The sequence below is a fragment of the Dipodomys merriami genome, unplaced genomic scaffold, assembly GCF_024711535.1.
Source record: "Dipodomys merriami isolate MVZ:Mamm:240054 unplaced genomic scaffold, mDipMer1.0.p SCAF_24, whole genome shotgun sequence".
Classification (NCBI taxonomy): domain Eukaryota; kingdom Metazoa; phylum Chordata; class Mammalia; order Rodentia; family Heteromyidae; genus Dipodomys; species Dipodomys merriami.
Genome location: NW_027203826.1, coordinates 3,099,709 through 3,127,655, shown reverse-complemented (window position 1 = coordinate 3,127,655; position 27,947 = coordinate 3,099,709). Strand labels below are relative to the sequence as shown.

Below are 27,947 nucleotides of genomic sequence, written 5' to 3'. Positions count from 1 at the left end.
CCTGGTTCAAGCCTCAAGACTGGTACATGCACACAAAATACACATTGCAGCACTGTAGTCTCATAGTTTCTGACTCAGCAGCCTGGGTGGAGCAGAGAATATACATTTCTAACACATGCCTTGGTGAGGCAGCTGGACCACACATTGTGAGTCCCTGGTCTCTGCAATTCTGCCTCTGGAGAAAACTCTTGATAAAACATTTTCTTCCTCCCCACACTTTCCTCCAACCCAGAAACAGAACTCAGTGAATGCATTCATGATCCCGAGGGATCTCTTGAGATCAATAACCCAGTCTTTCAGGAAGCCCCACGAAGTTCCGCGACTGCACCAGCCCGTGCGGCTTCCAGGACCAGGTCCCAGCCTTGTGCAGGAGTCTTTCAGGACCACTGGCTGGAAATTGGGGATGAGGCTGCACCCTCTCCATTTTTCTATCTATGTTCATGGTTTAGTTGATCATGCCTTTTTCCCTAAGCAAATGTGAATTCTTGTCTCTAAACAAGAATAAATGTTATCTGTTCACTGAAACTTTCCTTGTAGATTTCATAAAATTATTCTATTTCCCTAGTTTAATTTATAAGCTCACTCCTTTTATAGTGGCTTCAGAAATATGTATGATGACAAAATACATACATACAAGGAAAATCAGAACAAACATAAATTTCCAACTCAGCAATACTGTAAGATAAATCAAAGCAAAATAAGTACACAGAAATTCAAACCATAAGAGAAACTGAAAAAGAATAACAGGCTCAGAATTTACAGGTTCTGAGAAGCTCTTTGACACAAGATATCAAAAACATATTTCTGTCCTTAAACTAGGTGTGGTGGTACTCACCTGTAATCCTAACCCTCAGTGCTCAGGAGGCTGGAGCAAGAGGATGAAGAGTTCAAGGCAAGCCCAGCCTAGACTACAAATCAAGGGCCCATCTCAAAACAAACGGGCAAACACACCACAACAGTAAGTCCCCAATATTTCTATCATTAAAAGACATACTGCATAATAAGACCGATATGTTCATCACAGCACCCCCAAGTTAAATACAAGCATGTTCCTCAGAACATTTGTTAGAGTTGTCCTCAAAGCACACACACTTCAGGCTAGAATATTCTACAAAATGTGGAAACTTCAGGGGCCTACATGCCAAGGCCAATGCTTTGCCTGCAGTAGCTTTGCAGTATTTGAAGAATAACTCTTCCATAACTTTAACATGCATAAGTACTACAACTACACTTCTTTCCAAATTTCTTGTAATTCTGTCATTGTCCAGCTTAATTTGCCAACTTGAATTTAATGTGCTAATATCTGAAGACTATTATCAGAACCTTTGTGGTGAAACTCACCACACATTCTCTTCTCAAAAACTCTAGTTTTTTTTCTCAAAACAATTTTCCCTTTGCTATTTTTCTTCTCTCCCTTCATTCCATTTCTCCCCTTTGTCCATTTTCCCTTCTCCCTTCTCTCCGCTCTCTCTGTCTCTGTCTCTGTTTCTGACTGTCTCTGTCTGTCTATCTCTGTCATACTGCAATTAAAACTTAACTACTGGCCAGGCACCAGTGGCTCATGCCTATAATCCTAACTACTCAGGAGGCTGAGATCTGAGGATCACAGCTCAAAGCTGGCCCAGGCAGGAAAGTCCATGAGACTCTTATCTCCAATTAAACACCAGAAAACCGGAAGTGGCACTATGGCTCAAGTGGTAGTGCACTCACCTTGAGCTGAAGAGCTCAGGGAGAGTGCCCAGGCCCAGAGTTCAAGCCCCATGGCTGATAATAATAACAACAATAATAATAATATTTTTAACTACTGAATTATAGTCTCCTCAGCAAACTTGCACAAAAGCCACACTCACACCTGTTTCCTTCTACTTCTAACTCCTAACAATGTTAAAACTGTTATTAATCTACCATTAACTGCCATTAGCTCTGAAGTTAATAGACTACTAGCCTATCCTCTAAGGATGAACTTTTATTTGTATCTGCTACTAAGCAGTCATGCTTTGTAGTCATCCTTTCTCCATACATAATATGCATATTTAAATCTATCTTACATATTCATTCACTTGGAAGTCTAAATAAATAAAAAGATCTGATTCCCAGAAGTCTGTTTTAGTTATGAGCCTCATGAAATGTTCAAGTGACTTTTTGTGTCTCTCAATTTTTTTTTCAGGTCTCTTTGCAATATCTTCTCAACAATAGGAATAAAATGAAGATAGGAAAGAGCTTCTGGGTATGACAGTGAGCACCTGTAGTCCTAGCACTCACTGATGCTGAGGTAGGAAGATTTCAAGTTCCAGATTAGCTTGAGCTACATAGTGAGACTCTATCAAAAAAGAAGAAAGAACAAGAATAAGAAGGAGAAGGAGGAGGAGGAAGAAGAGGAGGAAGAAGAGAACGAGGAGGAAGAGGAAGAGGAGGAGGAGGAGTGGGGGGGGAGAAGTTATTCATTGTTAAAACTTTTTGAGATATTTCATCTGAGTTGACTTCTAGAATAAGTTCTTTTATAACACATGAGGCCAAGTTTGGATTTGGTTTTTATTGGGTGAAGTCACATTCATTCTCTTACTAATTAAGAGTCCATAATGATGTGCATAATATCTTCCTATTGATACTTCATCATAATTCTTCATTAGGTGATCTTAGATACTTCATTTAGCATCTCTCTTCCTCCATTTTCTCTCTAAAGTGCAAAGTGGCAGGGGAATGGGAAGAATTATATCATACAATTATTAGTATCCCTTCTAGTTCTAAAATTCTATGAGGAATTCATGGGTACAAAGGAAGCTTCAAATCCTAAACATAAAAAATACCTAAATCCTTCTGTCCAAGGCTTTAGCTCTACCCTTTGTTGCTCTGATTAAAGGATGACAAATTCATATATCTTTCCAAGTACTGGGGATCAAAGGGCCTTGTGAATTCTGGATAAGTGTCCTATCACTAAGTTACATCCATTCTATGGTAGAGACCACATTCCTGTATCTGGAGGGTGCCGTGCTACATAGCATCCAGAAACACAAGAGGTTCCTAAGAATGAGGACTACTTGTATCAACTAGGATAAGTTATTGTCATATATAAAAAGGGTTGGTGGAGAGTAAATCAATGGTTGACATGAAATCAACAGAGACTAACACTCATTCCTAGCTGTTACCTTCCTTGGTGCAGGCCTTCCCAAAGTGATCTCAGAAACCCATCATGCTACATTTAAATCCCAGGTACCAGAATAGATAATGAGGAAAGAGACACATGTTCTAGAGAACCATACAAAGTGGCATCCAGATTTTAATGATTAGAACCTAGCCTCAAGCAACACATTGGAGCAAGAGAAGCTGTTAAATAGATGCATTGCCACCCTCTACGATAGGAGAGTTCTATTGATTGGGAATAAGGGAGAATGAATGTCAGGTAGATAACCTGCAGTGTCAACCTCGCCATGCTTGTATCTTCTGAAGTACCTTGCACTGTCATGTATAGCAGCTTATTAAATGCTGTTGATTTGATCAGATTGGCAGCAGGGGTTCATCTCATCCAGAAGTGATTTGCTTTGCTTTTTCTTTGTTTAAACTGGCATCCTCCAGGTTTGTCCTCAGGACAGAAGGCAGGCCAAAAAAAAAAAAAAAAAAGCAGAATGTTTTTCCCAGTCTTCAGTGGTCAAAAACATAGATATTTTCTCTTGGAAAACAGAGCTATGTGTGAAAATTGTTTTTAAAGGAAAGTTACCTCAATTTTCTAAACCACCATGATTTCTTTGATTAGAGATGAGAATTCACTGTGTCATTCTCTGTCCTCAAACTCACCTCAAGATTCTCCCACCCACAGACTCAAAGACCAAGGAAAAGTTGTTGTTTCTGAAAGAATATAGGTTCATGGGTATAAACCTAATATGCTCTGTGTCACCAGCTCATTCTCTCTAAACAGAAGCCTAATTCATGCACATATTCTCAAGGAAAAGTTCATGAACTAGCTCTTCTTGTCCAGTTTCTGCATTTATAAAAATTCCCTGTCTGTATGGCAAGGAAAGTAAGATGCAAAGGTGAGTTAAGTGATTTGCTGGATTCTAGACAAAGATAAGACTAAAATGTGGGTCTCAGTTTCCAGACTACTGCTCAAATCAAAACAGCACAAACTATTTAAAAAAAAAAAAAAAAAAGCTGGAGCCAGTGGCTCATGCCTGTAATCCTAGCTACTCCAGAGGCTGAGATCTGAGGATCACAGTTCAAAGCCAGCCCAGGCAGGAAGGTCTGTGAGAACTCTTATCTCCAATTAAACACCAGAAAACCAGAAGTGGTGCTATGGCTCAAATGGTAGTGCACTCACCTTGAGCTGAAGAGCTGAGGGACAGTGTCCAGTGCCAGAGTTCAAGACCAAAAACTGACAACAAAAAAAAATTATCATTGCTTGAGTCACTATCTGAATACTAATTTAGTTATCCAGATGAGAATTTAATTCTTGATCTCATTTTGTCCAACTTCTTGTCTTAGGTTTCTATAGAGTCATCCACTTAGTTCAATCATCATTTATTGAAAGTGATTGGTAATATGCTCTAAGAGGGGTTACAGAAATGCCAGAATATATAGCCTTTTAATGTTATTGTATTGCTAACATATGACTATGAATTAATGAAACTAATTTTTTTGTCTTAAATTTTGTCAAGATGATGTACAGAGGGGTTACAGTTACATAAGTAAGGTAGGGAGTACATTTCCTGCTGAACTTGTTTCCCCCTCCCTCATTTTTTTTTATGTTTTTTTTTTTTTTGGTCTGGTCATGGGGCCTGAACTCTGGGCCTGGACGCTGTCCTTCAGCTCTTCAGCTCAAGGCTAGCGCTCTACTACTTGAGCCACAGCGCCACTTCCGTTTTTTTTTTCTTTTTTGCTTATGTGGTGTTGAGGAATCGAACCCAGGGCCTCAGGCATGCGAGGCAAGCGCTCTACCACTAAGCCACCTTCCCAGCCCCCCTTCCTCATTTTTTCTCCCACTTTCCCTCCCCCAGCAAGACCCCCAAGTTGTCAATGAGACTAATTTTTAAGCAAATATACCAAAAGTTCTATGTTTGTGTGAGAATGCATCATCTTTGGAGATATTTAGCCCAATTTTGGTGTCGTGCCAAATACTTTTAGGATTCCTGTGTGGCGATTATTTTCAATGGCTTAACCAAATTATATTTCCTTAATATTTAGACCTTTAGCGTGTAGCATTAAATTTATTTTCAAGAAGATATCAGTTATTCAGAGCTGAATCTAGTAAAAAAAGAAAAGAAAGCAAAACAGAGTTGGCCCATCAATTTGACTTCCTGGTGATTATTTCTCAGCCTAGGACAGCCCTCTTCCAGACTTGTTTTTCCATAGTACAATAATCCGAGTATTTATAACAATGGTTCTCAAAGTTTAGCATGTACCATAATCACTTGAAGAATTTCTTAAAATACAATTTGCTGGGCTCTGTGTGCCTGACAGTCTGTATTTGTAAAAAAGTTCCCAAATGAGAACATTGCTGCTGTTTCAGAGTAGCACGCTGAAAATCACTGCTTTGAGACTTACTTCAAGGTCTTCTATTTTCTATAGTTATATTTAGTCTTATTTGACACATACCACCTTTGGTTACTTCCTACTTCTCATTTGGGATCCAGGAACTCTGTAGTCTTTCACATTTCAGGCATGCAACTAGCCATGTGCTCAAACAAACATATCTACCCAGAGCTGCTAAGGAAGGGGCTGAGAGAGCTCCCAGGAATCTCCAGGATTAGAACTAGAGCTTTGCCTAGCACTAGAGTGAGTTATGGGAGGTTAAAACTAGAAGGGGTATTAGGAAATCTGGACTTAAGGGTGCTGCATGAAGTGTGCAAGATCACCCAATAAATCACAGGAGAGTTATATAGAACCCATAAGATGTCACAGCCACCTTCCTTTATAAAGGACAGACCATGACCTCATAAAATCAGAATCAACTACAACATGAGGTAGGTCTAAAAAGGTATGTGCATCCCCTCAATAACACACATTGTAAACCACATTGGATATTTCTTCCCTTCCTAACTTGTGTTTAGTAAATCTGGAAAACTCTGGGGGAAAAAAATCAATTGGTTTTGAGTTCATAAAAGTTAAACCTATTGGGTGATTGGGGGGGAGGGATGGGAAGAATAATGAAAAGGGTAATATTGATCGAGACGTATTGTACTTATAAACTGACACATTGAATGGTAGCCTTTTGTACAAATACTTAAAGACAATAAAAATTTAAAAGGTAGACCTTTAGTGACTTACTAATATGGTTTGATTCTTGCCAAAAAGCTCGGTTATAAGATACACCAGACCAAAATATTCATTTACACTTCAATGGAGTATGAGAGGGGCTGAGTCAGACACCAGTTTGCCAGTATATGTGGTCATAGTTACCATCTTCTCAACCCAGAAGACAGCTGCAGTAATTCTGGACAGAAGAGGAAGGACATGGAAGGACGATGGAAAAGCATGGGTTTGCCATTAAAATGAACCACACAACTAGTCAATATGCCACATAGTCTCACAGCCTGGATGTGACTTACCTGTGCATCCCAGATGTGAACAATCTCATTTCAATAGTCCTTGAGACAAGTTACCTTTAAGAAAAGTTAAAAATAATGAAAGGATTAGAATGATACTAGCCTTTCAGAGTGGCAGATAGGCTACAACAACTGATGATTAAGATTTAATTGGTGATTAAAATTAAACATGATGAAATGGAGGGAAGGATAAAAAGAAAAATAGAGAATACATTATATGTATGTAGATATGGAAAAGTCACAATGGAATGCATTTATGTAGTTAATATGCATTAATTTTTTAAAGCCATCATGAAATAATCTAGATAGATGCTGTGATTTAAATGTGTCCCTCCAAAATTCATATTTTGGTATTTAAATCCCAATTGGACAGTATTAAGAGGAAGGACTTTTAGGAGGTGGCTCGATTACAAATGGGATTAACAACCTCATAATGTCACGTCTGAAATCCTAGCTAATCAGGAGACGGAAATCCAAGGATCACAGTTTGAAGCCAGCCCTGGCAGGAAAGTCCATGAGACAAATATCTCCAACTAAGCAGCAAAAGCCAGAAGTGGAGCTATAGCTCTGGTACAGCATTATCAAACACAAAATCCCAAGGACAGTACCCAAGCCTTGTGTTAAAGCCCAAGATTGGAAGGATCTAGCTAAGAACTCCCTTCAGCCCCTCAAGAAGAGGCAACCTGAGGTTCCATCTTAGAAGCATTAAGCAGCATTTATCAGAAAATGCGCCTACTGCAGCTTTAACCTTAGACTTTCAGGCACCAGAACTGTGAGAAATAAATATATGTTCTTTATAAACTACTCTGTCTCTGGGTTTTTTATAGCAATGCTAATGGACAACAACAGTAGGTAAGGTACTTAAAAGAATGATGAAAAAAGTTGAAAAGAAAATACTAAATTTAGAAAACTACAGATGGTTATTTCTCCATTTTTTTAGCAACACCACAGAAAGTCTAATTCTAACCCTGAGCCTCATCAATAATGGGTGTTAAGAGTATAGAGTAATAGATCAAAAGCTTCTGAAAGTGCTCCAGTGAAACATTTTAATATTTTTTAATGTAAGAGAACACTATTGGAGGTGAGGTGTGCAAAGCAGGGGGAAAACATTACGATTTCTCATCCAAGGTGAAATACTCCTTCTACTTAATACAAATCCACCCCATCTTCAATGACATACTTGTGTTTGTACTAGATGATGGAGAAAATAGGGCAATAAGAAGCCTCATCTGGCAAAGATCGACATGTCAAAACTAAACCGGGTTCAACATCCCTAGCCATACAAGAAATGCAAATCAAAACAACATTGAGATATCACCTCACTCCAGTTAGAACAGCAAAAATCAAGAACTCTAACAACAACAGATGCTGGAGGGGATGTGGACAAAAAGGAACCTTACTTCATTGTTGGTGGGAATGTAAACTTGTTCAACCACTTTGGAAAGCAGTATGGAGGTTCCTCAAAAGACTTCACATAGATCTCCCCTATGATCCAGCAATCCCACTTTTGGGCATTTACCCAAATGTTTACAAACAAGACCACACTAAAGCTACCAGCACAACTATGTTTATTGCAGCATTATTTACCATAGCTAAGATATGGAACCAACCCAGATGCCCCTCAGTAGATGAATGGATCAAGAAAATGTGGTATATATACACAATGGAATTCTATGCCTCCATCAGAAAGAATGACATTTCCCCATTTGTTAGGAAATGGAAAGGCTTGGAAAAAATTATATTAAGTGAAGTAAGCCAGGCCCAAAGAAACATAGGTCCCATGGTTTCCCTTATTTGCAATATCTAGTATAGGTATGAGTCAAGCGGAAAAGGTCAGATAATGTGATGTTAGGAAAATGAACCCTTAAATATGTATTTTAATGTTTTCGTTTCTTTCATGCATGTGTTTCTAACCCATTTATAAGATTATTTCTTTGTTGCTTTGTATGTCCCTCCCCCACAGTGTAACCCCCGATTTCACTATATTTGATGTCAGTATAACATGTGGAGGAGATGGGGACAAACAAGTCGTTTAAGGATTCAGGTGGACCTGTTGCAACACTGAGAAGTACAAAATGTCATGTCAAAACCAGCTTTACAATATCAGTGTGGGGGGGGGTATGATTGGGTGGGGGGGAGGGGGGAGTCTGGGAAGGGAGGTGAAGGGTAAACAAAGGAGGAGGCTACAATGCTTGGTAAGAAATGTATGCATTATCCTGCCCATGTAATTGTAACCCCTCTGTACAGTATGTTCTCAAATAAAATAAAATTAAATTAAAAAAAAAAAAAACTAAACCGGGTGCGGGTGGCTCATGCCTATAATCCTAGCTACTCAGGAGGCTGAGATCTGAGAATCGTGGTTCAAAGCCAACCCAGGCAGGAAAGTCCGTGAGACTCTTATCTCAAACCACTAGAAAACCGGAAGTGGCGCTGTGGCTCAAGCAGTAGAGAGCTCACCTTGAGCTGAAGAGCTGAGGGACAGCGCCCAAGGCCAGAGTTCAAGCCCCACGACCGACCTAATAATAATAATAATAATAATAACAATATGAGTTAAACCAACTTAACAGGCCCATATCAAACATTGAAATAGAAACAGCAATAAGAGACTCCCGTTTAAGAAAAGTCCAGGACTGGATGGATTTACAGTGGAATTCTACAAGGCCTTCAAAGCAGAACTCACACCAATACTCCTCCAACTCTTCAGTAAAATTGAAAGAGAAAGTTCACTACTGAGCTCTCTCTATGAAGCCATCATAACCCTCATCCCAAAACCAGGCAGGGACTCATCAAAGAAAGAGAACTATAGACCCATTTCTTTGATGAACATCGATGCAAAACTTCTCAACAAAATTTTGGCCAATCAACTTCAACAATTCATCCAAAAAATCATATACCACGATCAAACAGGATTCATTTCAGGGATGCAAAGCTAGTTCAATATATGCAAATCAATTAATATAATCCATCACAGAAATAAGAGCAAGGATAAGAACCACATGGTTATCTCAATAGATGCAGAAAAAGCATTTGACAAGCTCCAACACCCCTTTATGATGAAGGCTCTGGAAAAACTAGGAATCCATGGAACATTCCTCAATACAATAAAGGCTGTATATGACAAACCTACAGCCAGCATTATACTTAATGGTGAAAAACTAAAGCCATTTCCTCTTAACTCAGGAACGAGACAAGGGTGTCTACTCTCTCCACTTCTCTTCAATCTAGTACTAGAATGCCTAGCTAAAGCAATAAGACAAGATAGAAATATAAAGGGGATCCAAATAGAGAAAGATGAAGTAAAACTCTCCCTCTTTGCAGATGACATGATCTTGTATTTAAAGAATCCCATGGACTCCACTCTCAAATTACTCGAGCTGATTCAAAACTTTGGCAAAGTAGGGTATAAAATTAACCCTCAAAAATCAATGGCTTTTCTGTATGCCAACAATGAGAGCATGGCTGAAATCAGGAAAGCAACTCCATTTGTAATAGCCCTACAAAAAATAAAATACCTAGGAATTAACTTAACCAAAGAAATGAAGGACCTCTATAATGAAAACTTTAAAAAACCTGAAAAAGGAAGTCAAAACAGAACTTAGAAAGTGGAAAAACCTCCCATGCTCCTGGATTGGAAGGATCAACATTGTGAAAATGGCAATACTTCCCAAGGCTATCTACAAATTCAATGCACTGCCTATCAATATTCCCACCTCATTCTTCAAGATAATAGAAGAGGCAATCCAAAAATTCATATGGAACAATAAAAGACCCTGAATAGCAAAAACGATCCTTAACCGAAAGAACAATGCTAGAGGATATCAATACCAAATTTCAAACACTACTACAAAACCATAGTAATCAAAACAGCTTGAGACTGGCACAAGAAGAGACCTCAGGACCAATGGAATAGAATTGAAAACCCAGAAATGAACCCACAGACATATAGCCACCTAATCTTCGATAACGGAGCTAAAAAATTAGAATGAAAGAAAAGCCTTTTCAGTAAATGGTGCTGGCAAAGTTGGTTAACCACCTGTAGAAAACCTTAAGTGAGATCCTTATATATCACCTTGTACCAGAATCAACTCCAAATGGATCAAAGACCTTGGAGTCAAAGCAGACACCCTGAAAACATTACAGGACAGAATAGGAGAAACCTTAGGTCTCCTTGGCATAGGCTGAAATTTTCTTAATAGAGACCCAGAAACACAACAAATCAAAGAAAGGTTGGACAAATGGGATTGCCTGAAGCTGGAGGGCTTCTGCATGACAAAGGACATAGCTAGCAAGATCAATAGAAAGCCCATGGATTGGGAGAAGATCTTCACTAGCCATACAATGACAAGGGTCGCATATCTAAAATATACCTGGAACTCAAAAAATTAAATCCCCCAACAAATCCTCAAAGAACCAACTGCCTGATAAATAAGTGGGCTAAAGACTTAAAGAGAAACTTCTCTGAAGAGGAAATAAGAATGGCCAATAGACACATGAAGAAATGCTCTAGCCATAAAAGAAGGGGAAACAAAGGAGGAGGCAACAATGCTTGATAAGAAATGTACTCATTATCTTGCCCATGTAATTGTAACCCCTCTGTACAGTATTTTCACAATAAAAAAAGAAATGCAAATCAAAACAACATTGAGATACCACCTCACCCCAGTTAGAATGGCTATACTCAAGAACTCTAATAACAGATGCTGGAGGGGATGTGGACAGAAGGGAACCCTACTTCATTGTTGGTGGGAGTGTAAACTTGTTCAACCACTTTGGAAAGTAGTATGGAGATTCCTCAAAAGACTCCACATAGAGCTCCCCTATGACCCAGCAATCCCACTTTGGGGCATTTACCCAAATGAGACCATACTAAAGCTACCAGCACAACTATGTTTATTGCAGCATTATTTACCATAGCTAAGATATGGAACCAACCCAGATGTCCCTCAGTAGATGAATGGATTAAGAAAATGTGGTATATATACACAATGGAATTCTATGCCTCCATCAGAAAGAATGACATTGTCCCACTTGTTAGGAAATGGAAAGACTTGGAAAAAATAATATTAAGTGAAGTTAGCCAGCCTCAAGGAAACATAGGTCCCATGGTTCCCTTATTTGCAATAACTAGTTTATGTCTGAGACAAGCAGAAAAGGTCAGATAAGATGATGTTAAGCGAAATGAACCCCAAGATAGGGACACAAGTGTTTTTTTTTCTTCCTTGCTATGGTTTCTAACGTATTTATAAGGTACCATGTGATTTTTTGTTGTTACTTTGTATGTCCCTCCCCCATGGTATAACCCCTGTTTTCACAGTGTTTGATGTTGGTATAATTTGGGAGGGGAAGGGAAAAAAACAAAATGTTTAAATAGGGATACAGATTGACCCATTGCAACAATGAGGTGTACAAGATGCTATGTCGAAGACGCTATGTCAAAGAAGTTTACAATTTAGGCAGGGGGGTGGAGGAGAGGGTACAGTTGAGGAGGTGGGAGGGACAGGATGGTAGGGGAAAAACAAAGGAGGAGGCAACAATGCTGGATAAGAAATGTACTCATTACCTTGCTCATGTTAACTGTAACCCTTCTGTACAGTATTTTCACAATAAAAAAACAAACCTTATTTAAAAAGAAAAAAAAAAGAAGGCTCATCTGCCTGGGGTCACCCTGTTTCCATAACACCAGAGAAATGGCCAAGAAACCACAAGTAACTGACCTCTCTGACGCCTAATAGTGTTCTAAGCCTCTGTGCATTGTCAATGCTTCGTCTCAGCTTCTTTTGAATAGGCTACAAGTTGATGGAATAGCACTGGAGATGGAAGGTTTATTTGGGGAAGAACCTGATTCAGAGGAAGGGAATTGGAAAATGACAGCATGAATGTCTGGTATTCATTCCAGGAGGACAGCACCTGGTGAAGGCTATCTTTGTGCTTCCGTACACTCTGGAACTGGCTGCATTTCTAATGGTGGATTAGGGCTGCAAAGCTCAGTCGATGGTGTCCCCCTACACCATTTTTCTGCCTCTGAAGCAATTTACCACCCTTATGGAAAAATTATAGAATTTGACTAAAAACTCCCCTCTGGAAAACCATTCTCACTAGCCTACCAATGGGCATCTCTCCAGAACACATGTAGATGCAACTCCTTGCAGTGTGTTCTGTGCATTCTTGAATGTTAGCACTGTAGTGCCTCTTGTTTAAGTTGATTAAAAGCTGGTTTTTTATTTCATTTTTGAGGGCATTGTCCTCATCATGTTCCCTGTTCTTTCCTGTGTTTAGATAGAAGAAATTCTATCAGGCTGCATTCAATTACTCTTGCTTGTTAGGGCAAAGCTGATATCAAATGCTGTTTCTTACAGGTAGGGACAGTTGGAAAAGACAGGTCTGGGAAAGGGCTGTGAGGAGCCTTGAAGAAGCCACTAGGGCAGATTGGCTACAGGGTTGCTATGGCTACCTGATAGCGTGGTGCTCTAGTTGCCTCCTCCCCACAAAGCAACCCTTCCCTGTGCTTCACAGAAAAGGCATGCTGGTGCTCAATGCCAATCCACCTAAGAGTCAGAAGAGCTGGGACTTAGTCATATTGCTTGCTTGTCACAATGCCAACAGGGAAGTCAGAGGTCACCAAGGTGGTGAGGGGAACATGTGGAAAGTCATTTTGGGGTAAGTATTTAAGATTAGAATGCAATTAAACAGCAAATACAAAGTCAATGTGTTCTCTGTGCTAAATTTTGTTCTATTTTGCTTTGGTTCTTCTTCTGAACCAGAAGTGACATCACATCTGTCCCTGTGGCCCTTGTGTATCTGGCATACAAGCCAACACAAGGCTGGGCAGTGGGGAAATGGCTGGGACCCAGGCAGAACTGTCTTCTCCTTCTACCTGAGCCTTAGACTATGGTTTTTCCAGGCTCCAGATGGTGATCATGATTGTTATAAAGCAACCATTATCCCTGTTAATGAGGATAATAAAACTAAACAATTCATGAGCACTGACAACATATGGAGCTCCCTACAAAACACAGATTTACCCAGCATTATCAGGAAATGAAGTTTTCCACATCAGTGAATTTTCTGGAAAATTAGGGCTTACCTCTTTAGCTTGAATATTTTTTAACAATATTAACCACTTGATATGGAAATTCATATGCCAAAGATGTAATCTATTTTCCTATCCTACTGAACAGCATAACAAATAGTACATGTATAATTTTTTTCTGTCTCATTATCAACATGCAATTAATTAGGTGCAGGGGACTGAAGAGCTCCATCCATATCATATCTGGGTATTTATTAGGATCATTAGCCCGCTTTGACTGGACTTAGATGCATGCAGATCTCTGCACTTGACAGTAATCTCCTTAAGTAAGAACTAGGGCTTTTCTATCCTTGACCTTGTATCCTTTATACATTTTCCCCTCAAAAGATGGTCCCCAGAATAACAAACAGGGAAGTGGCGCTGTAGCTCAAGTGGTAGAGCGCTCGCCTTGAGCTGAAGAGCTGAGGGACAGCACCCAGGCCCAGAGTTCAAGCCCCACGACCGACAAAAAAAAAAAGAATAACAAACAGTACCACTTGAGAGCATCTAAGAAGTATATACTGATTTGATGTCAGTATAACATGTGGAGGAGATGGGGACAAACAAGTCGTTTAAGGATTCAGGTGGACCTGTTGCAACAATGAGAAGTACAAAATGTCATGTCAAAACCAGCTTTACAATGTCGGTGTGGGGGGGAGGGGGTATAATTGGGTGGGGGGAGGGGGGAGGCTGGGAAGGGAGGTGAAGGGTAAACAAAGGAGGAGGCTGCAATGCTTGGTAAGAAATGTATGCATTATCCTGCCCATGTAATTGTAGCCCCTCTGTACAGTATGTTCTCAAATAAAATAAAATAATAATTAAAAAAAAAAGAAGTATATACTGTCTGCCCCACCCCAGAAGTGCTGAGTACATTAGATTTTAGTGTTTAACAAGATTAGGTAATATATATTCACATTAAAAGTTGATTTAAAAAAAAAGCCAGGCACTGGTGGCTTATGCCTATAACAGTATCTACTCAGAAGACTAGGATCTGAGGATCACAGTTCAAAGCCAGCACAAATAGAAAAGTCCATGAGACTCTTACTCCAATTAACCACTAAGAAGCTGGTGCTATGGCTCAACATGGTAAAGCCCTAGCCTTGAGCAAAGGGAAAGAAAAAAAAAAAAAAAAAAAAGCTCAGGGACAGCACCCAGGCTATTCAAATCTCATGAGTTCAAATCTCATGACAGACAAAAAAAAAAAAAGTTGACAAAGACACCCTTGCTCAGTGGTAGAGCGCTTGCCATGCATGCTTGAGGCCCTGGGTTCGATTCCTCAGCACCACATAAGCAAAAAGAAAAAAGCCAGAAGTGGCATTGTGGCTCAAGTGGTAGAGCGCTAGTCTTGAGCTGAAGAGCTGAGGGACAGATCCCAGGCCCAGAGTTCAGGCCCCACGACTGGACCCAAAAAAAAAAAAAAAAAGACACCCTTGCCCATGGGTTCTTTGACCAGTGATTTCATTCCCCTGGAGATGCTTGTTAGCAACACAAGACTCAGATCAAAGTTCAGACTCTAGAATCAGAATCTCCAGAAAGGAAAACTTAATCTGGATTTACCTTATTTTTCAGCTAATTTTGATACGCACCAACAAAGCTGCTAGCAGTGTCTGGCTCTAGGTTTTGCCCATAGGACATTCAATAAGTCTTTGTTATAGGAAATGGAATTGTGTGTGTGTGTGTGTGTGTGTGTGTGTGTGTGTGTGTGTGTGTGTGTGTGTGTGTGTGTGTGTGTGTGTGTGTGTGTGTGTGTGTGTGTGTGTGTGTGTGTGTGTGTGTGTGTGTGTGTGTGTGTGTGTCCATACTGGGGCTTGAATTCAGGGCCTAGTGTTGTCCCTTAGCTTTTTCACTCAGTGCGGCACTCTTCTACTTGAGTCACACTTCCATTTCCGGCTTTTTGCATGGGCTGGCTTTAAACTGAGATCTTAACCTCCTGAATAACTAGGATTATAGGCATGAGCCACTGGTACCCAGCCAGAAATGGCATTCTTGTATTTGTTTCTTACTGTTATCCTGTCTCCTGCATGACTAAGCAGAAAGGTGTTACTGCTTTTGTCTAAGCAGATAAAATTCTCATTTCTGATTTTCTAATATAGTGGTTAAGGTCATTGGGTTTATAAAATGAAAAAGAAAACCCAGACACAAAAGGCCATATCATATGATTGCATTTACATAAAAATGACCTGAGTAGACACATGCAGAGAGACAGAAAGTAAGCTAACTAGTGGTTGCCAGGGTCTAGAAAGAGAGAAATCAGGAGCAACTGGTAAGGGTACTAGGGTTTCTTTTAAAGCCTGATGTGTGGAACTACATAGTGCTACTGGATGCACAACCTTGTGAATACACACACACACATACACACACACACACACACATACACACACACACACACACACAGAACCACTAAGTTGTACACTTTGAAAGATGGACTTTATCATATGCAAATTATATCTTCATTTTAGAAAGGTCTTTGGATTAGAATTAAACCATCAGAGTTCAAATTCTAATTCTGCTACATAGTGGTTGTATAACCTTGGTCAAGTTAATTACCCTCTTTAAGACCTAGCTTTATTAGTTATAAAGAGAATGATAATAGTGTCTATGTCATAGATTTAACATAAGAGTACTCTTTTTTTTTTGGTAAAAAGTACCTAGTGTTGGGGTCAAAATTACTACCCCAAAATATGACTGCAGGTCACCAAAATGTACCAGCTCAAAATGGATTGTTGACTGTTTTGAGAAATTGCAGATACAGAAACAGCCCTGCAAAGCTATACAGGCAATTTTCATAAGTAAAGTGATCTTTACAAGGAAAGTTACTTGAAGATAGTCTTCACCACTTGAAAGACTTTTATCTACCTAACAAGGCCTACTTTATTCACTAGATACTTCTTTCTCTCACCCTCTCACAACTTGTTTCTGGCCCCTAAATTCAATAGCACCAATCTATACCTTTCTATAACTCTGGATGTTAAACAGTCATTAGTCATCCAGCCATTTCTTTGGGTCTCTTATTTTTTGTGGCACTCCATACATTCATACATTATTAAAATGGGTTTTCTCCTGTTAATCTGTTTTGTATCAATTTAATCTATTGTCCAGCCAAAGAACCTAAAAGGATAGAGAGAAACAATTCTTTTTTCTTACCCTACCCTGATGCATCATAAGTGCTAATAAATTTTCACTGCAGTTGGGTAAAAAAGGGTAAAACATCTTTTCAATCACAAGGGTCCACACAGGTACACCTATAACAAAGGACAGGCTAACAAACAGAAAGCACACTAGGTTTATTTAACACTGAAATTTTGCATGTCATGAAAGCCTCAGATATGAAGATCTGAAGACCCAGGAATAATCTTAGGCTTAGGGTATGGGCATGGGCAGCCATGCCAGGTGCCAGTGGCTCATGCCTGTAATCCAAGCTACTCAGGAGGCCGAGATCTGGGGATTACAGTTCAAAGCCAACCAGGGCATGAAAGTCTGTGATTCTGATCTCCAGTTAACCACCAGAAAAACTAGAAGTGGTGCTGTGGCTCAAGTGGTAGAGAGCTCGCTTTGAGCTGAAGAGCTCAGGGACAGCACCCAGGTCCCACAACGACCAAAAAAAAGGGGGGGCAGCCATGCAAAACTATGATTGGATAAATAGGGTGTGAACTAGCTGATAATAGACTGAGAGGGGAAACTCAGCAAGTCCTGTAGGTTCACATTTTCTTGGCCTGTCCTCCACACAGAGGGCAAAACAGATATGGATCTTTGGGGAGAAGGGAGAAGACCAGTGAGTGACTATGGTATTATGGTTTGCTTTGAGAAGAGGAATTCTAGTTTCTATAACCCACCTTGGAGGAGAGGAATTCTGGTTTGAACTTAAAGGGAGTAAAAAGTCCTAATGGATGGCACAAGAGGGTGGGAAAGTATCAGAAGGAACTTGTTTCAGTCCTCTGTTGCATGACCAGGATTAATGATGATTTTTACCAAGTCCCTATTCTCCTACACAAAAGGGGAAAAAAAAGCAAAGGTTAAAACGACGACGACAACAACAAAGTAGCTAGGTGTTGATGGTTCATGACTATAATTCTAGCTACGTAGGAGGCTGAGATTTGAAAATCACAGGTTTGAGCCTGCCCAGGAAGACAAATCCATGGGACTTTTATCTACAAATAACTAAAAAAAAGCTAGAAATAGAGGTGTTGCTCGAGTGCTAGAATGCCAGGTATGAGTAAAACAGCTGAGCAAGAGAATGAAGCCCTGAGTTCAAGCACCAGTATCAGGGAAAAAATTTTAAATAAAAACAGTGTCAAGAGGTAAAGCAAGTTGCAGAACCAACTCAGTTATGAAATAGATGTTAGAGTTATCAAAGGGGGAATTTAACATACTACTTGGGAGATAATTTCCACAGATGAGTGGAAACTATGGAAATGCTAGAAATGAAAAGATGAATTTCAACAACAGCATAGCTAACACTTTCAATACACACAGTATTGAAACAGCCAAGGAAAGAATAAGTGAATTTGTAGATAGAAATTACCAAATTGAAACACAAAGGGGAAAAAGAATAGCAAAATGTATGTCAAAACACAGAACCCTTGCCAGGCACAGATGGCTTATACCTTTAATCATAGCTACTCAAGAGGCTGATATCTAAGAATGATGGTTCAAAGCTAGCCCTGGCATGAAAGTCTGTGAAACTTAATCTTCAGTAAACTACTTTCTCTCCAGTAAACTACTTTTTAAAAGCCAGAAGTGGAACTGTGGCTCAGTTGGTTCAGAACTACCCTTACCATTCCCAGGCTGTGAGCCCAGGATACACACACACACACACAACAACAACAACAACAACAACCCAGTGTGAGGAAATTTTAGTCTAATAGGCATGTAGTTGAAATCTCAGGAGGAGAGACAAAGGTTAAAAAAAAAGAAAGAAAGAAAAAATAATGTATTTAAATGTACCTTCAGTTAACATTTTCAGTACTTTTTGTTTCTTTTGTGGAGTTAAAATTTGAATTGGGGGTTGGGAAGGTGGATCAGTGGTAGAGTGCTTGCCTTGTATGCATGAGGCCCTGGGTTCGATTCCTCAACACCACATAAGCAGAAAAAGCCGGAGGTGGCACTGTGGCTCAAGTGGTAGAGCGCTAGCCTTGAGCTGAAGAGCTGAGGGACAGTGCCCAGGCCCAAAGTACAGATCCCACAACTGGCAAAAAAAAAAAAAAAAAAAAAAAAAAAAAGATTTGAATTGGTATCACTTTTGTCTGCCTGAAGAATATTCTTGAACATCTTCGTTACACAAGTCTGCTGGCAATAAATTTTTTCACTTTTTATCTTATAAGTCAGGTATTTTCCCCTGATACTTGAAATGTTTTTGCTGGGCATGGAATTCTGACCATCATTTTTCTTTCTGTACTTTAGAATGCCATTCCAAGATTACAAACCAGAATATAGTAAAGCCATAAGCACAATGATCTTTATTGCAGCACTTCACCATAGCCAAGGTACAAAATCAGCCCAGATGCCCCTCAATGGACAAATGGATTGAGAAAATGTGGTATATATACACAATAGAATTTTACTCATCCATTAGAAAGAATGATATTCCATCATTTGTAAAGAAATAGAAAGACCTGGAAAAAATTATGCTAAGTAAAGGTAAGTCATGCCCAGAGAAACAAAGGATGCATGTTTTCTCTTATATGTGGAAGCTAGCTTTAGCATATAAACTTATAAATACATTGGGTGGTATGCAAGTATATATAAATCTATTAACTGACATACAGTAGATTCAAGGGAGAAAAGTTCAAGTTCAGCAAAATGAAATACCGGGAAGAAGGTACTTGAAAGGATTGGGGTGAGGTCAAGGGGAAAGGGTAGAATGCAGGGGAGAAGGGGAGAATACAGTCAAGAATCCAATGTAAGCCAGGTGCTGATGGCTCATGCCTGTAATCCTAGCTACTCCAGAGGCTGAAATCTGGGGATTGCAGTTCAGAGTCAGCCCGGGCAGGAAAGTTCAAGCCCCACAACCAACAACAACAAAAAAAGAACCCAATGTATACCCTATAAAATTGAATGAGGGAAAGAGTAGGTAAGAGAGGGATGGATGAAAATGTTGAAAGGAGTGACATTAATCAAGATATATTATATTCAGCCGGGCGCCAGTGGCTCACGCCTGTAATCCTAGCTACACAGGAGGCTGAGCTCTGAGGATGGCAGTTCAGAGCCAGCCCAGGCAGGAAAGTCCAAGACTCTTATCTCCAATAAACCACTAGAAAACCAGAAGTGGCACTGTGGCTCAAGCGGTAGAGCACTCGCCTTGAGCTGAAGAGCTGAGGGACAGCGCCCAAGCCCAGAGTTCGAGCCCCATGACCGACCAAAAAAAAAAAAAAAGATATATTCACAAAATTCTTTGTAAAATGGAAACTTTTGTACAACTAACTACTGAAAGATAACTTTAAAAATGTGAAAGAAAAAGGGAATGCCATTCCATTGTCTCCTTGCTTGCATAGTTTCTGGCAAGAAGTCCAACATATATCATTGTTATAACTGGGTCTGTATGGTAGGTTGAGATTACTGCATCAATTATTTTCCTTTCATTTCATCTATATCCTTCTTTGAGGTGATAGCAATTCCTTCAACATCACACCTTGCTGCTGAATTTTCCATGTGACTTGCTTTGACCAGTGTATGAGACCTTGCTTGTTTCTGCTTGATTAGAGCTGAATCACACAAGTCACCTCAGTCAAGGCCATCCCAAATCAACTGATGGCCAGGCAATCTCCCCTGCCAGATAAGAAGCAAATCTAGCCAAGATCAGCAAAGTTATCTAGTTACCTCTGTATACTACTAAGAATTCCTGGCTTTTAGATACCAATAACCAGTAAGGTATGAGTGTATGCTCCCATAAACTATAATATACAAATGCCAACCATAAACAGCTCAGAAGGGGATATGGATGCCAGAATGACTGACAGATAGATGAGATAGATAGATAGATAGATAGATAGATAGATAGATAGATAGATAGATAGATAGATAGATAGATATCAAGGACTCCTTTGGCTTATGATATATTATAGCCTATGATGTATCTCATTAAATCTTCTTTGGTGTATTGTACTCATAAACTGATATACTGAATTTAAACTACTTAAAGATAAATTAAAAATAATTAATTTTAAAAATTATCTCTGGACTTCTCTGAAGAGGAAATAAGAATGGCCAATAGATACATGAAGAAATGCTCAACTTCTCTAGCCATAAAAGAAATGCAAATCAAAACAACATTGAAATTCCACCTCACCCCACTTAGAATGGCTATAATCAAGAAATCTAATAACAACAGATGCTGGAGGGGATGCTGTTGGTAGGAGTGTAAAGTTGTTCAACCACTCTGGAAAGAAGTATAGAGGTTCCTTAAAAGACTACAAATAGAGATCCCCTATGACCCATCAATCCCACTTTGGGGCATTTACCCAAACAACCATAAACAAGGCCATACTAAAGCTACCAGCACAACTATGTTTATTGCAGCATTATTCACCATAGCTAAGACATGGAACCAGCCCAGATGCCCCTCAGAAGATAATGGATCAAGAAAATGTGATACACACACACACACACACACACACACACACACACACACACACACACACACACAAATGGAATTCTATGCCTCCATCAGAAAGAATGACACCGCCCCATGTGTTAGGAAATGGAAAGACTTGGAAAAAATTATATTAAGTGAAGCCAGGCAGGCCCAAACAAACATAAAGCCCGTGGTTTCCCTTATTTGCAGTAACTAGTGTACGTCTAGGATAATCTTACCAGACAAGCAGAAAAGGTCAAAAGCTATATACATATGACCATATAAGATGATGCCAAGTCAAATGAACCCCAAGATAGGGACACAAGAGGTTTTATCTTTGTTGTTGTTGTTTTTAATGTACTATGTGATTTTTTTATTTTGTATGTTCTTCCCCCATGGTATAACGCCTGTTTGTCACTGTATTTGATTTCCATGCCCTGCTTCTTGTACATACATTCTTTCTAATTTGCTAAAACAAGGATAAAAGTTGACCCATTGTAACAATGAGATGTACAAGAAACTATGTTGAAAACCAACTTTACAACTTGTGGAGTGGTCGGAAGGGAAGCAATGGTATAAGGGGAAAACAAAGGAGGGGGTAACAATGCTCAATGGGAAATAAACTCATTGCCTTACCATGTAACTGTAAACCCTCTGTACAGTATCTTTACAATTAAAAAACATATTTAAAAAAATAAAAATCCAGGGCTGGGAAGGTGGCTCAGTGGTAGAGCGCTTGCCTTGCATGCATGAGGCCCTGGGTTTAATTCCTCAACACCACATAAGCAAAAAGAAAAAAGCCGGAAGTGGCACTGTGGCTCAAGTGGTAGAGCGCTAGTCTTGAGCTGAAGAGCTGAGGGACAGTACCCAGGCCCAGAGTTCAGGCCCCATGACCAGACCCCCCCAAAAAATAAATAAATAAATAAATAAAAATCCTCTCTGACAGGACCTTGAAAATAATCTAGTGTGTCATTCTACCTGAGAGTGAAACGTCTTTCCTCAGCCATATTATTTTTGTCTGTACTAACACGTTTGTTTCTTCCAGTATCTCTATATTCAGTAATAAAGACATAATTACACAATTATAAAAGACATCACATTTAAGTCCTGCCTTTACCCTAACAGACAGCACAGAAGGTTGGATCTGGTTCTATCTTTCACAATTGGCTACTGCTTGGTGTTGGCATCTGTTGGTAATGCTCTGATTGCACAGTGATTTTCAGTATTTCCACATGCCTTCAACAGGCAGCCACTTTGACAAGCTAAAAGTTGCTAGTGATGTATCATTTATCACATTTTTCTGCATGTTGCATTAATCTTAAAGAGCCAGCCTAATGCATACAAGTACATTCTTGTGAATTTAGAAGGGTTGTTGCCCAGAAGCTTACAAAGTAAGCATCCTCCTGGATTCTGATGCAATGGACAGCCATAAGATTAAATTGGAAGAGAAATCAGGCAAGCTGTTTTCTATTTACTAAAGGAAGGAAGAAATTATTTAGCCTGATTTGGGGCTCTTTCAGCCACCTCACACATGGTTGATGCTGAACAAATGTTTATGATTACTCTTAACAATGAGCTAACTCAGGACAAACCTTTCTTCCCTAAAAGGGGTAAAGGGTATTTCCGGATCCCATTTCTGCAACTGGATGGTACATTCTCCTGAGCAAGTGGCTGAAGGATTGTTCCCCCTTGTATCCTAGAAGAAAGCAGGAGGCAGAGTGCCTGTCTAGAAAAATGACAAATCAGACATGACATACATACAGACCCATTACTTCTGTCATATTTCTCCTCTTAACTTTTCTCAGCAATTAAGGTTTCCATGAGCCTCCCACTCCTTTTCAAATCATGCTCATGAAGCAGTTGTAATTAAATCTCCTTGATTTTCCAATGCTTCTTTGTAAAATAATTCTCTTAGAAAAGTTCCCCTTCTAACAAAGGAGGAGGCTACAATGCTTGATAAGAAATGTACTCATTATCTTGCCCCTCTGTACAGTATTTTCACAATAAAAAAATAAAAAATAAAAAAAGACCTGAGAAAAAGAAAAGAAAAAAAAAGAAAAAAGAAAAGTTCCCCTTCTAAATTTCTTCAAACATTTCTAACTCAGACTCTGATGGTCAACAAAATCTTTTGTTCCTTCTCCACAAGCACCTAACAACTCCAGGAAGTCCTCCCTAGCTCCTAACCTAGCCCCTTTTCTTGCATCACCTCTTGTACGTGCCTGTGTCATGGTATTTTCATGCTCTCTTATTGTTGTAAGTATCCTTTTTGTTTACCATACTAAGCCTGAGAAAAGAGGACTAGGCTGTGCCTCAATTGACTTGGCTCACATGGAGCCAGTTTTCTACAGAATACAGCAGCCGCTTGCCATCTCCCAGCCACTATTTTGTTTCCCTTGAGAGTGCTGTCAGCTTGCCTCACTAAGAGTGTCTTTGTTCCTGCCTTGTTAGCATCACAAAGAGAGTAAGATGCCACGATTTACCTGGAGATAATCGTCTGAATTCTGAAATCTTCAAATAACCTTTCAAATCATCCTTGGGCATCTGATAGGAGGCAAGATTTGTACAAAGCACCATGGAGGAATTGGCAATAAGGAAATAGGACCCTAGATGGAAATAAAAAACAGATCAGAGAAATATATGGTTTTGACCATTGTAACAATGAAACTTACAAGAAACTATGTTGAAAATGAACTTTACAACTTGGGGGGTAGGGAGGGAGTAGTTGAGGAGGGAGGAAGGGAAGGGATGGTAGGGGGAAAACAAAGAAGGGGGTAACAATGCTCCATAGGAAATGTACTCACTGCCTTACTCATATAACTGTAACCACTCTGTACAGTATCTTTTCAATTAAAAAATTAAAATAATTAAATATATGGTTTTGATAGAAATTTAAATATGCCATCTGCATATAAAACATAAAGTAAATTTACAACACAGCATGTAAATGTCAAATAAGTCACAGACAACACCAGTCAAAGGAAGTCAGACTGAGTGACTTGGGAAAAGGAGACTTGGAGGGGCTTTGAAGGCAGCTTTACCAAAACAACCAGCACTGAGTCTTAAACTGCAGATCTCAGTGAAGGGAGAGGGGAGGGCACAGGCTTTTGAAGCACATCATCAACAAAGGCTTGGAGCAGATTGGCAGTTTATTTAAATTTAGAGATTGATGAGTAGACTTGCCTGACTAGGACAAAACCCTATGATAGGAAATAATGGGATATTATCTTCCTCACTCTCCCTAGTAAAAAAAAGAACTGCCTAAATCTAAAGAAACTGTCTAAGTCATCTACCTTTAAGAATCCCATCAAATCCATGTCCTGAATGGGAAATACACACTTACCTGGGGAATGCTCAGTATTATTATAACTTGGCCACTACCAATTACCCTTCAACAGCACCATGTTAACTCCTGGCTAACCATAGGCTAGTCCGTGCTTGACCCTTTCCATCATCAATATAAAATGTGCGCTCAGTACATGCTTAACTTCCTCCGTCTCTTAAAAATAAAGGCAATAATGGTTCATGTGCTGGAAAATTGATTCTTAAGTATGTATGTTAAATGACTTTGGAGGAGGAGCAGCCCTGGGGGGGGGGGGGGAACTAGGATTAGATGAGGTAGTGAAAATGGTCCCCCATAAAGCCATCAGTGGTGTAATAAGCAGGGGTAGAGAGAACTGAGCTAGAATGCCTAGTCCATCTCTCTAGGTGATGCCCTCTGTCATGTTATGGTGAAGCTTGAGACCCTCCTCAGAGGTCCAGAATATGCTAGCACCATGCTCTTGAATTTACCAATCTCTAGAATCACTAGCCAATTTAATTCTCTCTTTTTTTTTGGTAGGGGAGGAGGGGCAATGGAGACACTGGTACTGAGGTTTGAACTTGGGGCTTAGACACTTTAGCTTTTTTGTTCAAGGCTGGCACTCTGCCACTTGAGCTGCACCCCTACTTCTGGCTTTTGGCTGGTTACTTGAATTAAGACTATCACCAACTTTCCTGCCCAGGCTGACTTTTTTTTTTTTTTTTGGTCAAGGTGTATACAGAGGGATTACAGTTATACAAGTAAGGTAATGAGTATATTTCTTGTCAAACATTGTTACCGCCTCCTTCATTTTCTCTGCTTCCTCCCACCCCTACTTCCCTCTTCCCCCAAGTTGTAAAGTTTATTTTCAACATAGTGTCTAGTGAGTATGACTTTAAACCACAATCTTCATGTTTCTCAGATCTCAACCTCCTGAGTATCAAGGATTATAGACATGACTACCAGCACCCAACTAAATGTATAATCCATATAATTTTTCTTTAAAAATTGGCTAGGCAAGATCAATAGAAAACCCATGGATTGAGAGAAGATCTTCACTAGCCATACAATGGACAAGGGTCTCATATCTAAAATATACTTAGAACTCAAAAAATTAAATCCCCCAACAAATCCTCAAAGAAACAACCACCCAATTAATAAGTGGGCTAAAGGCTTAAAGAGACACTTCTCTGAAGAGGAAATAAAAATGGTCAATAGACACATGAAGAAATACTCAGCTTTTCTGGCCATTAAGGAAATGCAAATCAAAACAACATTGAGATTCCACCTCACTGCAGTTAGAATGGTTATAATCAAGAAATCTAATAACAACAGATGCTGGAGGGGATGTGGCCAAAAGGGAACCCTACTGCGTTGTTGGTGGAAGTGTAAACTTGTTCAACCACTCTGGAAAGAAGTATAGAGGTTCCTCAAAAGACTACAAATAGAGCTCCCCTATGACCCAGCAATTCCACTTTGGAGCATTTACCCAAACAAGGCCATACTAAAGCTACAAGCACAACTATGTTTATCACAGCATTATTCACCATAGCTAAGATATGGAACCAACCCGGATGCCCCTCAGTAGATGAGTTGATCAAGAAAATACATATCTATCTATCTATCTATCTATCTATCTATCTATCTATCTATCTATCTATACATACATACATACAATACATACATATACATACACACATACATATACATACACACACACAATGGAATTCTATGCCTCCATCAGAAAGAATGACACCACCCCATGTGTTAGGAAATGGAAAGACTTGGAACCAAAGTAACAGTGATAATCAATATGTTGGAAATGATCTGTACAATGGGGAAAGGGGCTAGGGGAGGGAAAGCGGGAGAAAAATGAGAGAGGGGGTAACAAGTTCAACAACAAATGTACTTACTACCTTACATATGTAAGGTAACTATAACTCCTCTGCACAACACCTTGACAATAAAATTAAAAATAAATTGATTCAAAAAAAGAAAATGAACTTTATAGCCTGTGGGTGGGGGAGAAGTTGGGGAGGTAGGGAGAGAAGGGATGGTAGGGTAAAAACAAAGGAGGGGGTAACAATGCTCTATAAGAAATGTACTTTTTACCTTACTCATATAACTGTAACCCCTCTGTATAGTATCTTTACAATAAAAATATATATTTTAAAAAAATGGCTCAGCACCAGAGGCTCACACCTATAGTCCTAGCTACACAGGACACTCATTGCAGTTCAAAGGTAGCTTGGGCAGGAAAGTCTGTGATACTTTCTTTTATCTCTAATTAACCACCAAAAAGCCAGAAGTGGAGCTGTGGATCAAGTGGTAGAGTTTCAGCCTTAAGTTAAAAAAGCTAAGGGAGGGTGGGGGGAGGCTGGGCAGGGATGGGAAGGGTAAACAAAGGAGGAGGCTAAAATGCTTGATAAGAAATGTACTCACTATCTTGCCCATGTAATTGTAACCCCTCTGTACTGTATTTTCACAATTAAAAAAAAAAAAAAGCTAAGGGACAGTCCACAAGCTCTGAGTTCAAGCCCCAGGATGGTTGCACACACCAAAAAAATTAAAGGCAATTTAAAAAAATTGAAGGCAATAGAATTCCTAACTTCAAATAAAGTAGTGTCCTTATTTTTCCCATAATTCCCTGCTCTTCTTCCATTTCTTAAAACTGTATTCTATTAGACTTTCCATCAAACTCTAGACTTTCTGTAGTCCTCTTTTGCTAATCATGCTGATAGATTACAAGAGAGAGAAAAAAGGACAGATGTTGTATGGTAGAACTAGTCACAAGAACAGAGAAGCCACTACTTAAAAGGCAGAGTTTGAAGTCTTTATTGGAGCACTACTGGCCAGCAGAAGACTCCAGTCACAAAACCCTACCACCCTGAACTACTTTGGCAGTGAAGCATTTCAGTTTGAAGGACTTTCTCTATAGTGTTAGATCTTGTTTTATTTTAGCTATTCTCTGCTCACTGGTCACCACAAGTCTGTTCTACCTGCCAGAAAACATTGTTTGAATCTCTCTCAAACAAGAACAAAGATATCTCTTGTCTTCTCTGAATGAAGAGTTGACATTGTGGCGGGCTGAGATTAAGTAGTCCAACTCACCCTTCTGAGTATGCTTTGGTCCAGCCTCTGAGGAGTCTCTAAAAAAACACAGGATGCCTGGAAAACCCTCTCTCTCAACATGCCAAGTCATGTGTCTCCTATCATTTCAGTAATCCCTAAAATCCCACCCTCTCTGTGATCCCTCAGGACTTCAGAGAAGAGTAAGACCTTCCTCTCATCAAATCTTGTCTCCTCATGAAAGGCTTTTGGCCCCTTTCCCTCATCACCACCCCCAACCCCAATTCAGGATCTGCATTTGTTCCTCTCCAACATATGTGCCCTTGAACTGTAGCTACTATAAATAGCCTACATTTTTAACTCATGGGTGGTGTAGTAAATCCTCCTGTCAGTCCAAGCAGCCTT

The 27,947-nt window shown here is 39.6% G+C and overlaps 1 long non-coding RNA gene across 4 annotated transcripts in view; it reads right to left on the bottom strand.

Moving 5' to 3' along the window:
* Positions 1-2,519: 2,519 nt before the first annotated feature.
* LOC138835580 (uncharacterized) overlaps positions 2,520-27,947 on the bottom strand; it is a 44,703-nt gene continuing 19,275 nt past the window's right edge. For 2 of the 4 annotated variants that reach the window (XR_011374653.1, XR_011374654.1), the window contains 6 exons: positions 23,656-23,778; positions 22,768-22,901; positions 6,540-6,593; positions 4,313-4,366; positions 3,451-3,580; positions 2,520-2,677 (listed from right to left, as the gene is read on the bottom strand). This is a non-coding gene — a long non-coding RNA (uncharacterized lncRNA). Of the gene's footprint in view, positions 2,678-3,409; positions 3,581-4,312; positions 4,367-6,539; positions 6,594-22,767; positions 22,902-23,655; positions 23,779-27,947 lie in introns of all 4 variants that reach the window. The other 2 variants (XR_011374656.1, XR_011374655.1) reach the window with 2 other exon arrangements.